The sequence below is a fragment of the Podarcis gaigeae genome, assembly GCF_964106915.1.
Source record: "Podarcis gaigeae genome assembly, chromosome: 4".
Classification (NCBI taxonomy): Eukaryota; Metazoa; Chordata; class Lepidosauria; order Squamata; family Lacertidae; genus Podarcis; species Podarcis gaigeae.
In genome coordinates, this window is record NC_139677.1 from 31,926,025 (window position 1) to 31,939,920 (window position 13,896).

General features: G+C 39.8%; 1 long non-coding RNA gene across 1 annotated transcript in view; it reads right to left on the minus strand.

Annotated features, from left to right (window-relative positions):
* Positions 1-13,896, minus strand: part of LOC310843135 — a 45,047-nt gene that overhangs the window by 11,365 nt on the left and 19,786 nt on the right. The window lies entirely within an intron of this gene.

Below are 13,896 nucleotides of genomic sequence, written 5' to 3' on the forward strand. Positions count from 1 at the left end.
TACACAGCCAAATTGGAAGGCACATATAAATAAATGCACAGCTATAGAGTTTTAAATAATGGTAAATATCAATTATGCACAGTTATCAGAGTCTGCAAAAGGGTTCTGCAGAACGGATCTCTGTGGATCACAGACAGGATGAAGAAATAGAGTCAAAATGACTTTTATTGAAAAGCCATTATTTTTGTTTTCCGCACATTCAGTCACAGTCCCCCGACCTATCTTGCAAAACCAGCAAAAAACAACAACTGAAAACAGCATTAAACTTTTATATGGGAAGGAAACAAGACATGAATATCTTCAGTGCCTTTATTCTAGGAAAAATGGTGCCAGTACTCACCGTGTAGCAGCAAAGTTTCTACCTCCATCTAGCTTTCCCCCTGTCAGTTCTCCTCACCCTCCACACCGCTCTACCCAATTCCTCCCACGTATTTCTGACATATTCTGCACAATCCTCCCTGTGTATGCCGAGACATAGAGTCTTTCTCTCCCAATGGGCCACCATAAAACCCTACAAGTTGGGAGAATTATATTCTCAGAAGACATCTTGCAGCAAAGGTGGCTGAGTGACTAGTGTTGTCCTCTTTGTAGCCTCTCTCCCCCATGAATCCTGGGAACTGTAGTGATTTCTCTATTATTATTATTATTATTATTATTATTATTATTATTGTCATTGACTGTGATGTGGTGGTGTCTGGCATGAAGTGTACGCCTCCATGGTGCATAGGGATAGAAAGAGATTAGAAGAGCAGCACATGCCACTGACTTCTGATACTCAAGGTTGTGCTCCTAAGGTTGCTTACCTGGGCGGGAGCAAGATAGCGGGGTGGGGTGGGGGTGGAGTTGCTGGTATCATTGAGTACCACCAGAAAAAAGCACTGAATATCTTGAACCACATTGTGGAATCCAGTTGCATATTCCTGATGCAATGATCACGCTGCCAATTTGGCAGCTACTGTGCATCAGTGTAATATCGATAAGGCGGTCTGACTGGAACAATTGTCATGCAGAATGCCTTTAAGACATGTTATTTAGTACTGGCATAACAAATTGCAGAAAGAGATATGTAAAGATACTCAGGTATTAGCCATTTTAAAAACTTGGAAATATTTCGACAGAAGCAATCTCCTGGAATAACTCCCTTACCATCACTTGATTATAAGGGCATGGTAAAGGAAAACGATATAGGCTATATGTCACATTAATAACTTGATCAACAATTGGCAATTTACTCCTGAGCTATTAGGAGATGAGGAGCTAGCTATCATCTTCCACTCTATGAATAGCTTCAATTAATGCATTCTGGTTGTGATCCCTATATATACTGCAATATGTTCCATGCTGCCGTGTTACTCCCAGTGCTTTTTTTTCCCCTGGGGGGGACGCAGGGGTACGCATACCCCTAAACATTTTGTGAATCTAAGTTTGGCCTCATTGAGGGGCAGTATTTCAATATGAGTAGGAAAATGAGAGTACCCCTAAACATTTTTTTAAAGAAAAAAAGCAGTGGTTATGCTTCATTGAAGCAAGCCTCATTAAACACAACAGCATTTACTTCTGAGTAAACATGCATGAACAGCCTCTAGATGTTTCGGACTCCAACTTCCATCAGCCAGCATGGCCAGCGGTCAGGCATGATAGGAGTCATAAAGCGTGTTCTCCCTAACAGAGAGCACATGTTGCGGTTGGGGGAACAGGCCACCCTGCCATGACTAGGCAAATTTGGTCAGCAACCCTAGCCTTTAAGGGGTTAATTGGGTTGCTGGGGAATTTAGATTGTTGCCAATTCGGAGGAGGGATCAGAGGCTTTAAATATAGGGGCCAGACGTGGGGACGTCCTCTTGGCCATTTTGCACCCGCCCTCCCTCCCTTTAATAGGGTGTGTTTTTTTCCTTGATCGCTTGACCTTGCTATGCCTGTCATAGGGTCGTTTGCCTTGGAGCGGGGGCCTGGTAGGAATTTTGCCACTTGGCTGATTGGCTGGTGCCATTTGGTAGCAAATCGTCACAACTTGTAAGGTTGGCGGTTAGGCATTGGTTAATTGGTGCTTGGAGGGGTAAGTGCCTATCCCTCCAAATGATGCGGAAAGGGAATTCCGTTAAAGGAATCCAGGGGCTTGCCATTCTTTTCGTCCTTGTCCGTGGAGCCGGACTTGGGCCGTGCAAGCCCCACAGGAACATGAGGGTGAGAGGTGTTGGACTGATTCCCAGCCTCATTTCTCCCCAATACTTGTTTCCCACGCTGGCTTCCAGTGGTGTCCGGAAGGGACCAGCTCTGTCCTTGAGGGCCAGGACAGATAGTCATAACCAATGCCTAAGCAACCACTCACATTTTTTGTATTTTAATAAAGTTGTGGCCAAAATTATGCCAAAAACCTTAACAAAAATTGATGTGTGAAGTGTGAATTATTTTGGGGGGTGGCACTGTGGGACTCAACACGCAATCCAACAACATTGGCCCAAACTGTTAGACATTATAGATAGAAAGCAATAACACTTAAGGGGGATGGGGAGAGGGACACCATAAGTGATAAGTAACAGGACTAGTTAGAGGGGTTTTTTGGGAGGGCTCTATATGTTACTAGATCTGAAAATGCTCAAGTCAAAGCAATTTTTTTCAAGAAAAGTGGTATAAAGATTTGAACAATATTATTATCCTCAATGCAGCAAGACTATGATTTGGAATAAACTACTTTGTTATATAGAGTTAGTATTGCTAAAGGGACAAAGGTCAATGGAACCTAACCCCTACATAAGGAAAATAAAGGAACAGCGTAATAGTTGAATTTGTTGAAAACTGATCATGGTTCGCATTTGAATGAGTGATATCACGACAAAGTGAAACGCGTTTTCTCTTTCTTTGGTCCGGTGGCAGTGCAGTCACATAAATGCTGAAGGTATATGACTGTATTTTAGATTTTCTCTTCCTCTAAAATAAGCAACAGCAGCAACAATTAATTCTGAGTTTCACTCTAGGCCAACTCTTGACCACTGGGTCAAATCTTAGATATATAATGTATTTTAAAGACAGAAGGCAACAAACAGAATAGTATTCCCATGACACTTGCAGCCAATTCTCAAGTTAAATCTCCCATGTGTGAGTATAGTAGAAACACTTTTGAATGCTGTCATATTGCGCTATGAGGATGTGGAATTATATACAATGCCAGCCAGAACTTATGGAGGATATGCATTCTAGCTCCATTGGCTAGTTGGAATGAACTGGAGCTCCGTACATGGTAAACAAATGTAAAAATAAAAATTACAGCATTATAATGCTCTGATGCAAATTTTTGTTGCGACCATATTTGGAATGCTCTGCAGAGTTCTGGTTACTTCACTTCACAAAAGATATTGGAGATTGGGAATCAGTATAGAAAAGGGGAACCAACATGATCAAGGGGCTAGAGTAGGTGTAACCAATGTGGTGTCATCCATATGTTTTGGATTATAGCACATATCAGCCCAGCCGGCATAAGCAATGGTCAGAAATGATGGTAGTTGTAGTCCACAACATTTGAAGGGCATCTCATTGACTACTCATATTGACTAAACCAGGCCTAGGCAAACTCGGCCCTCCAGATGTTTTGAGACTACAGTTCCGATCATCCCTGACTACTGGTCCTGTTAGCTAGGGATGATGGAAGTTGTAGTCACAAAACATCTGGAGGGCCGGGTTTGCCTATGCCTGGACTAAACCAACTACACTATTATCATTATTATTTATCTGTTGCTTTTTCACAAAAGTCTCCCCAAGCAACCTGAAACATAAAAACAAAGCATTATAGCTAAGTATAATAGCAATAATAAAATAGGAACCAAAAGTGCTTATCCATAAATATATATAGAAGAGCAGACCCAACCCTCCCGACTAAATTGATGAACACAAAAGAGGAAGAAGGGGGTGATGCCCAAATACCCTCCAAATCAAGGGCCCAAAGCCCTTAAAATGTTTTTGTCTGCCTAAATACAGGTCATGATGACACCAAGACTGCCTCCCTGGGGAGAGCACACCACAAGCAAGGAGTCACCGCCGAGAAGGCCTGTTCTTGCGTTGGCAGCCTCCACACCTTCCTCAGAAGGGACACATGGAGAAGGTCCTCTGATGACAAATGTAAGTTTTGGGTTAATTTATATGGGAAAAGCGAGTCTTTGAGTTATTTGGGTCCTGAGCCACCTAGGGCTTTATAGCTCAACATTGGTAGCCAATGCAGTCATGCCAATATTAGTGTTTCATGCTCAAATTGCCCTGTCCTTATCAGCAATCTGGCCAATGAATTTGGAACCAGCTGGAGCTTCCAAAACACATTGAAAGGTCACCCGACATATAACACATTGCAGCAATCTAACCTAGAGGTTACCAGTGCAAGGTCAACAGAAGGTAGACTATTCCTATCCTTTGAAGAAAGGGTGTAATGTTTGGGGCTTCTTAGTTGAGGGACAGCATGCCTTAAGAGGGAATATGATAGAAGTTTCTGAAATTATGGATAGGATGGCGAATGCAGATCGGGAGAAGCATTACTCAGTCTTGCATAATATTGGAACTTGGGCTATTCAGTGAAATTGATGGGAAGTAGATTCAAATGAAGCAAAATAATCCCCTCCCCCCCAAAAAAGCACAGGATTCAGATGGGCTACATATAGTCTAGTTTGCTCACTTGCCATATTAACGTAATAATACAATGTTTCTTATCCTGTGGTTAATCAGGCCAGAATTGGATGCAACTGACAGAAAACATAAGGATACCATCTCTTCCACTCTCTCATTTAGAACAGATTTGTAATCATGGATAGTCATAACTTAACACCTCTTCTTTTTTTAAGTACAAAAGTCACTTATTAATTAGAAACTTGTTTGAGGCAAATTCAAGGACAAATTGATTTTCAAATTGAGGTTGTTGCTGAACTTCAGTGAAGCTGCTGTGTTTGGTGCATATGCTTTAAAAAAAATCCTGTGTACTTGCTATTTATGGCTATTGAAGAATGACCATCTTCTTCTTGGTATAGAGGGAACACACGTTTTGATTAATTGGTCACAAAACAATAGCAACAACACTGATTTGGTTCGTATTTCAATTTTCACGAAGCCGAGCAAGGAAGAGGTACAAACTGCTTTGACACTGTAGTACATTTTCCGATGCCAAAATTTAGGACTGCAGTGGAAAATGAGGAGGCAGACAATGCTATCTATTTATAGTGCATATCTGCTTGAATCCCCTCTTTTGTACTCAACAGCCATGGTCTTTCATGCAGAACCACTGTAGATGGACAGCTGTGTTTCTAAACATCTGTGATAAACAGAACTCAGATGGGAGCTTTAAAAAAAAATAGGAGAGAGAGGGAAAGGGAGAAAGGCATCAACATATTCATAAGTTGGTATGGGAACAATGAAAGCACATATTGTAGGTCTGAAGGAAAAAGGCAGTGTCAGCTTGCAAAAAAAAAAAAATTCTCTATGAAATTCTTTTTGCAGATGTCAGCATCAGTTTGCTGCATGAGTAAGTACCACTCTAAACTCGGGGAAAAGACAATAATGAAAGCCTTGACCACCTAGACTTTGCTGAGGACCAAAGTTATAACCAGAATATGCTCCAGTTCTGAAGATCTCTTGAACCGGGATGCACACCTCTGTACAATTATTAGCTTTGTTCTAGAGGGTTGCGCTGAGGGGGAATTTTATGATGCTGGAGAATGGAATTTGAATTTAACACTATAGGATAAAATATGGTGGATATGTTGGGGGTCTTCACCAGCTCTGTGTGACCCTGAATGACAAGGGGAATCGGGGTCATTCAAGTCCATGAACTGGATCACACCATTAGCAAGAGAGATCAAGGACTCCGAACTTCCAAGTTACCCCATGGTTTCAGGTTTTCCCAAAAAGCTAAATGACCTTTATTCCGCCCCCTTTATTTTCTGAGAAATGAAACCAAGCTGGCTAGAAAAACACCGGGAGCTCGAGAGACGAAGGGGTAAAGAGCAGAGAGGAGGGGTGTAGAGGAGAGAGGACTAAGGTGGAGAGAGAATCATTTTGACAGATATGTCTAGCTTTCAATCACAGTGGATTGTGTCTGAGGGCACTTCTATCACAGTGGTTTTGGGGTGGGGATGGTAGAGTAAATAAAACAGGAGTTTTTCTTCCTGTGGGTTGTCATTGCCCTCTGAGTTTTCTCTGTTAGAGTAGGGCACAAACGGCAGAATAAGACTATTGGTGTGATCTGCTTCTCTCCCAATCATTCTTTTTCCTAACAAACAATTTAAAATCATCTCTATCTCTTTTCTTCACAGAGGGTGGGAGAGATAGTGAAGAAAAACCTGTGACTTTCTCAGGTATTTATAATGAGGGTAAAAATCACCTCACATGATATCCCACGGACTGATTTCTTTGAATTTTTGGAAGGTTTCTTAGCCATGCCACCAGTTTTCAAAATGATGGCCAACGATCAAATTATTAATAATAGAAATGAGGAGGAGGAGAAATGAGATTTCTGGTTTCCCACCCCAAAATGGTGAGATCTGCCCTTGCAGGAGAACAGAGCTTTGGATTTAACAGTTTAGCTTTGTACCCAAATAATGAATTGAATTGCCCAGTACAGAGTAGATCCAAACCAGACTGGGCTACTTTCAAATGCTACAGCTTGACGTTAGGTTGGCATTGCTGTTTTCTGTGTATGTGATATCACTAGCTTTCTTAAGTGGCTAGCTTGCAGTGCTGAATTTCAGTGTATCGATTCTAAGAAGATGAAAAGTTTTGGTTCAGAGCTGAGGTTCTCAATAGCACCTTGTAAAACACACATGTTTTCCAGAGTTGTTGGATTCCAGTTACCATCATTCCTGACCACTGGCTGGGGGTGACTGAGGTTTGGGATCCAACAATGTCCGGAAGGCAATAGGTTCCCCATCTCTGATGCAATGATTTCACTTTTGGAAAGTCCTTGTTAAGTCCAATTGTTAATTCTTAGTTAAGTCCAAAATTTCTGCATCCTAAGGTCAGGCAAAATAAGAAACTCATGATGTAAGCACCAAGAGTCCTTTAGCACCTGAAATGCATAAGAAATTCCTTGTGTCATAACCTTTCATTTAATGAAAGCCTTGACCATCTAGACTTTGCTAAGGTGGAAAATCACCTCCAATGCTTCTGTCCTTAGGAATTTATATATTTCCGCTCAGTACACTTATAAAAAATAAACAAGGAAGAAAACAACAAATGTTTAAATAAATGCAAATATTTTGTTCTACCAATTAACATTTAAAGATGCAGTACCACATATCAGGGCAAACAGAGGCAAGTACTACTGACTAAAACAATGGGGGGAAATGGCTTCAGTTCATTAGCCTGATTGCATGAGGATGAAGTCCCCGTGAAACAAGACTAGCATGCATATTCGATATACACAAGAGGTTAGGAAGCTGCTCCTTTTCTAAGACAGTGTTGCATAGTGGTTAATGTGCTAGGTAGGATTTGGAAGATCAGGGATCAATTCCCCATTAAGCTCACTGGGTGATTATGGACTACTCAGTCCTACCTACTTCACAAGATTGTTGTGGGATAAAATGTGGAGACGAGGAGCCATGAATGTCACTTTGAGTTTCTTGTTGGAAAGGTGGCATAGAAATGCAATGGTAATTGGGAATATACATAAAAAGTACTCTGAAGGGGTAGTGTGTGAAGTATTTATTCATTCTGCACTGCTATGTAGCATGTAAACTGATTCATAAGGAATAGTCACTACCAAAGGACTTTTATCTGTCATAGCTGAATCTTGTGGATAGGGACAAATGGTGAAAGATATTTAACATGTCCTGGAAAATTACAGAAAACTAAACTTTTCCAAGATAGGCTAAATATGGATCTTGTGATGTGGGAGTTGAATTCATTTAATCACCCATGCAGAAGTGACAAAAACTCCAAGCTTGCTGCAAGCAGCCTTTTACATGGTGAGTAAGAACTGGCTTCAGGCAACACATAAGGAAGCTATTGTAAAGTGGAAAATATTCCCAGGCTATTGAAGAAAGTGCCACAAATGTCTGGCAACCAATATTTGTGAATAGGCAATCCAGTAAATGTTTTGTGGCTAGGAACATCTGCGGACTCCCGTGCCAGTGTGCAGTACGCCATCTCAAAGAAATTAATGTGAGAAGGATGTTTAAGCACTCCAAGTCTTTTCTCCTTCAGATATTGCTACCACAGCTTCTCTGCTCAGGAGAAACAGCGTAACATTCAGTTTGACTTGGGGATTTATTTTGTATAGGTTGGAGTCTTAACAAAAATAGATGCTAACACAGTACTACAAATGTTTGGGCGGCAGCTGGCACAAGACGTGAGGCTGCAGAATATTAGAAGATGTAGTTTCTAGAGCAGTCTTCTGCTTGTGCATGAGATTTGGCAAGTTCTTTTTCAAGTGGAAGAACATCTTTGGATTTAGAGTTTCACGCAATACGAGCATAAGATGCCTTCTGGCTGTGGAAGCTTTGTGTGCAACCCAATTATAGATATTATCAGTGCTATTTTTCTAGAAAGAAAGGGGTGCTGGAACTCGCCATTAGTGCCTGCCTTGTTGTCTTATAATGGCACTGGTGCCCACCTGAGAGAGGCCCGAACTGAGTTCCAGTGACTTTTGGCTGGAAAAAAAAGCCCTGGATATTATATAAGTGGTTGTCAAAGTAGGGCCTGTCTGCAAGAACGAATGAAGAACGAAAAGCATAGGGGGATTTAAGGCAGTGTGAGCCTCACTGGACCTCACTGGCTGTGCTTGACTGGCATCGAGAAGGAGGCATGAGGGCTCTGACACAGCCCTGGAGTTCTCCTGCCTCTTTCCTAAAACTGGGGAAGTGCTTACTGAGCTTTGGGAAGGAGGTAGAAGGGCTTGAGGACCCAGTTAGAGCCTCATGCCTCCTTCCCAAAGCCCAGTTTTGGAAAGGGCATCAAATGTTGGCCTCTTACAGGGCGGCATATTAACAAGGTCTGCCCCTGTGAAAAGATCCTGTATGGAATAAGGATTTGACCACAAAGTGTGACTTGGCTGTCCAGTACAATTCCACAATGGTCAAACCTAACCGTTTTTGGAAAGTCTTCCATGACATTCATCCCATGGGAAGAGAAAAGGAGTTAGGGAGACAGTCAGACAACATCAGTTCCTGTCTCTGCTTGACTGCCTCTACCACCAGCATCCCCAAATTTACATTCTATACCATTTCTTTGTTTTAGCATTAAATTTGCAAAGCACCTCGGATGCCTTGGCAGAAAAGCAGGATATAAATGTAAGAAATAAATAAAAAATAAATAAGATAAATCCAGGCATGGCCCACGATGCACCTGTGAATTTGTGGTTGAAGACAGCAGGGCAGCAGATCTATATCGTTAAATATTTTTACTGGTTTTTAATTGCATACTTACTTCTTTTGTGTTTTTTTATTGTATTTTAGTATATTAGAATTTGAATGGAATAAAGTACAATATGTAAGAAATGCTGGAAGCAATTAAAATGCAATTAAAAATCACACAGCGTCTAGCACAGTGCATTACAATGGCTACAACAGGTAGAAAAATCATTACGTGATATGCTAAGACCCTTAACAATTTTCAAGTGGTTAGGAACCACAATTTTCAAGTTGATAGGAACCACAGTATTACTGCTGCTCATACTACTATCATAAGCATTATTATCATAGTCACTGATAGTATTAGTAGCCTGATTATTATATTGTTTCTTCATCACAGTGTAATTCTTGAAGCATGCAGTTCTTGAGTATAAGAAAGTTAAACAAACTTAGCATTTATATCTGAAACATAGCAAAGCCACAACTTTTGATTGATTGTGTGTTTGGTGTGGTGTTTTGTTTTTTAAACAAAACCAAACCCAAGGCATTTCAGGTCTTCTGAAATCTCTGGGATATAAGAGAAACCTGGATATATGATTACTTTATGTAAAATAAATGTCTAATGAATAAAAGCTAAAAAGCAACATGCCATATGTATTACAAAAGCTATCTATAATGTTGATGTATTGAAGAAGCAGTCTGAAATATAATAAATGAACATTCCATTACTCATGTGCTAGAGCTTTGAATTAACAAATGAAGCTATTGACATATGGAACCAAGGCAGAAGCTGGTTTTGGAGGTGATTTCAAGGTCTGCATACTGGTTCTGGCAACGTGATGTAAGATAGATTTTTCTTATTGTTCCATCAGAAAACAACAAGGCAGCAGCTAGGTGTGTTTCAGAGATGCATTTCACAAGAACAGAAATATCGAAATCTTCCCAAAGTGGCAAAGCATTTTTTTCCTCTTTAGAAATGTGAATATATTTTTTAAAAAATATTCACACTAGGCACAATCCACCAAGAATTTCCGCAGTGCAAAGCCCACTCATTTCAGTGGAATTAGATGAGAATATTTAGCTGCTTTCTGCCCGATAACTTTAACACCATAGTTGTGAACTCACTAATGGGGTTGGTTTGGGGTTTTCTCACCTGCAGTACAAATGCCGAAAATATTTCATTTTTCATTGCGTTTACCAGGCATCTGATGCAGCTTTTATTCCAAATTGTTACAACTAAATAATATTTTTTTAAATTCAATAAATAAAGGCATACCATATTTTTTGTTCTGCTTGAATTCAGTATTTGCATGGCTGTGGTTGATATTTTAATATAGAGATTTACTTCACAGTGGAAAGTTAATAGGCCAGTATACTGAAACAGTGTTCAAAAAAATGTTGTTGTTTTTAATATTCACACTTGCCATTTGCTCTGAAGAACCATCTAGCATCTCTGGGCTGCAGAGAATATTTGAAGAATTCAGAGAGATACCTGCTTTTTGTTAGCTCAGTTTCAGATTGTTACAAAAAAACACATTCTTCTATATTTTTCAGCATGTTGTTGATGCTGGTTGCTCCGACACCATTTTCAAAAATAATTTCATCTTCTTAGAAACTTTTCTAAGAATTTTTTTCTTAGAAAATTCTCAATTTTTTATCATACGGGAGTGCCCAGAAGCTGTGCTATTATTTTTACAAAGATTGCAACACACACACACACACTTAAGGAATAGGAAAACATTATATCCACCATATCATTTATAAATTAGACACATTTCTGTTTAGCGTGGTTTGAATGAAAAATACCTACTTTACATTCTACATCAACAGTGATGTATTAAAGTCAAAACGGGCCCTCTTAACGTCACTTACGAAAAAACCCTCAAAGTTAGAGGCAATGTGCTGCGTAAATTTGCATATCATCACATTCAGTAAACATGCAAATATCTAAAATCCTTCTAGAGATGGCAAATGCATACAAGAAAGATTAATAGTAGCATCCCCTCCACACTCCAAAGTTAATGTTAGAATTAATCCAAGTTTGTGTTCTGCAGGTGAAGATACAGATTTTAGGAAGTATTTTTTGGAAATTCTAGCACAATCCCATACATGTCTACTCAGAAGCAAGTCTAATTAAGTTCAATGGTACTTACTTCCACATAAGACTTTAACCTTAGTCACCCACTGTGGCTGAGAAAGCCATGAACGAGATTAGTAAAATTCATAATTTGATCACCCACAATGAAAACATGACAGTAAACACAAACAAACTAAAACAACCAACACATTGCTGATTATTTTTGCTACAGTGTAACCTATCTTCCAATCTGGTAACCTTGGCAATTCCCATTATTTTAGGGGGCTTTGAGTGCTGAAAAGTTTGAGAGTCAAAATAAAGTTCAGCTAGGGGTAGGAACCCTTAGTGTGCAAAATTCAGTTGAAACTGGATGTCAGAACAAATAAATATATGGTACATCTTGTAGCCAAAATGTAAAGTAAAAGATCCATTTCTGTTTGAAATACAATGCACTAAAATTATCCTGAAAAGGCTTCATTTGGATCACTGAGGCCACAACCCTGTAAGCACTTGTCCTGGAGTAAGTCCTAATAGAAATTAAGGGGCTTATATATGAGTAGATACACAAAGGTTTGCACTAGAAAAATGCTTCAGTTAGGAAGGCCATACTGCTGTTCTGGATGACTTGGAAGCTATTCCATTTAATAAGCCACACACAAAATAAAATCTTCCTGGATCTCCCGAGTGTGGCTAAAACTAGGAACTATTGTTAAAGGTAACCATAAAATCTTTATCAACTACAACTAGCTAACAGTATGAGTCTTGCCCATTTTTCCATTTGGTAGGTGCACCACATTTATGATGTACAGAATAGGAACCATGGAGGCCAGTATTAATACAGTAGACAATAGGAGAAACGTTGGAGGGTATGGAGTTATGTTGCCCCTGAGCCAAGAAGATAAGTAACTATATAAGCTTTAGAAGACATCTAAAGGAAGTTCTGTAATGGGAAGTTTTTTTAATGCTTAAGCTTTTATTTTGTTTATTGGAAGCTGGAATATCCAAGATGAGTGGGATGTTATAGTTGTTGTTGTTGGTGTTGTTGTTGTTTGACATCCCTATTTTCATTAGAGAAATGTTGGAGGACATGCAAGCTACACTAGCCTGTGGGACTGCACCTCCCTAGGAACAATGTTCTTCAAACTTGGGTCCCCAGATTTTGTTGGACCATAGCTCTGAGCCTTTCTGACCACTGGATAAGCTGGTTGAGAAGGATAGGTCTTGTAGTCCAATGACATCTGGGGACCAAGCTTGAAGAACACTGCCCTAGGAGATGCCTTAGGATGCTTGCCAACCTTTTCCCTTTCAAGACCTGCCTCTGCCAAAGGTTGTGACAAGTACCTCAAAGATTATACAAATCCCAACTGTCAATTACGGTTTCCCCTTAACTCCCCCTTCATCCCAAGATTTGGCCTACATGTTGAGATCATGACAAATAAAGCAAGCAGGGGGAAAAGAAAGTGCAAGGCCTCCAGCTAATCAGGAAGCCCACAGGAAAACGATGAAGGTTCTTTTTTTTAAGAGGTGAAAGGAAAAAGACGGGAGGTGGCAATGGCAAAGATGTGGACCTCAGCAGGATTCATGCCCCAACACGGACTAGCGCATGACACCTTAGCACATGTACAGACCCTGATTAATTAGCTGTCACTTTTATTTGTTGACTAGTGAATTATTTATACTCGTAAAATGGTTTAATAATTTAGAGCTGATATCTTAACAAATGACAGCGGAAAGTGACAAGGAGAAGGTGGCACGAAACAAACTCTCAACTTAAGTTGAGATCGATGCTATTGTGCTCGGGGCATTTGAGAAGACAATTTCTGCTGACTGTTTGCAGGGGGGAAGGAGGGGAGAGTACGTTGATTTTGAATTACGTGTTAAACAGAGAGAACTGCATATCTCAGTAATCAAAGGAGAAAAGTTCCTTTAAACCAAAAAGAACATGAAATTACTCTGAAGAAATCTACATTTCCATATGAAATGAAAATCATTGTCTTTCTTTTAAAAAGACTAAATAAAAGCTAATTGCAGTGTTTGTTTTAATTTTTTTTTTTTGTCTCAAAGCAGTTCTTCCATCTTTTGTTGCCACAAAGGCTTTCGGATACATATTGATTTTGACCTGTGTGTCACTTTTTTTTTTGACAAATTCCTTTTTAAAAAATAAAGCAAAATGACAAAGCCATCCTCGTATGACGAGGTTACTTTATGTGGGATCGGGGATGGAGCAAAAATTACCATTCCATGCCTCCGTGCGATCTAAACGTGGAGGGAAAGAAATATAATTTGATCCTTAGCTAAATCCAAATTCTCACCAAGGGAAATGCTGGAGGAAGTGAAATAATTGAATACAAAATCCCTGCAAAGTCTTCTGTGGCTGTAGACAGCACCTCACTCCTGCATTTTCTGTCCCTGAAGTCCGTAAGTGGATGCATAAACAAACAATAACTCGATTTATAACTTGAAATAATGAAAGAAAATACTTAAAGGAGATCTTTCATG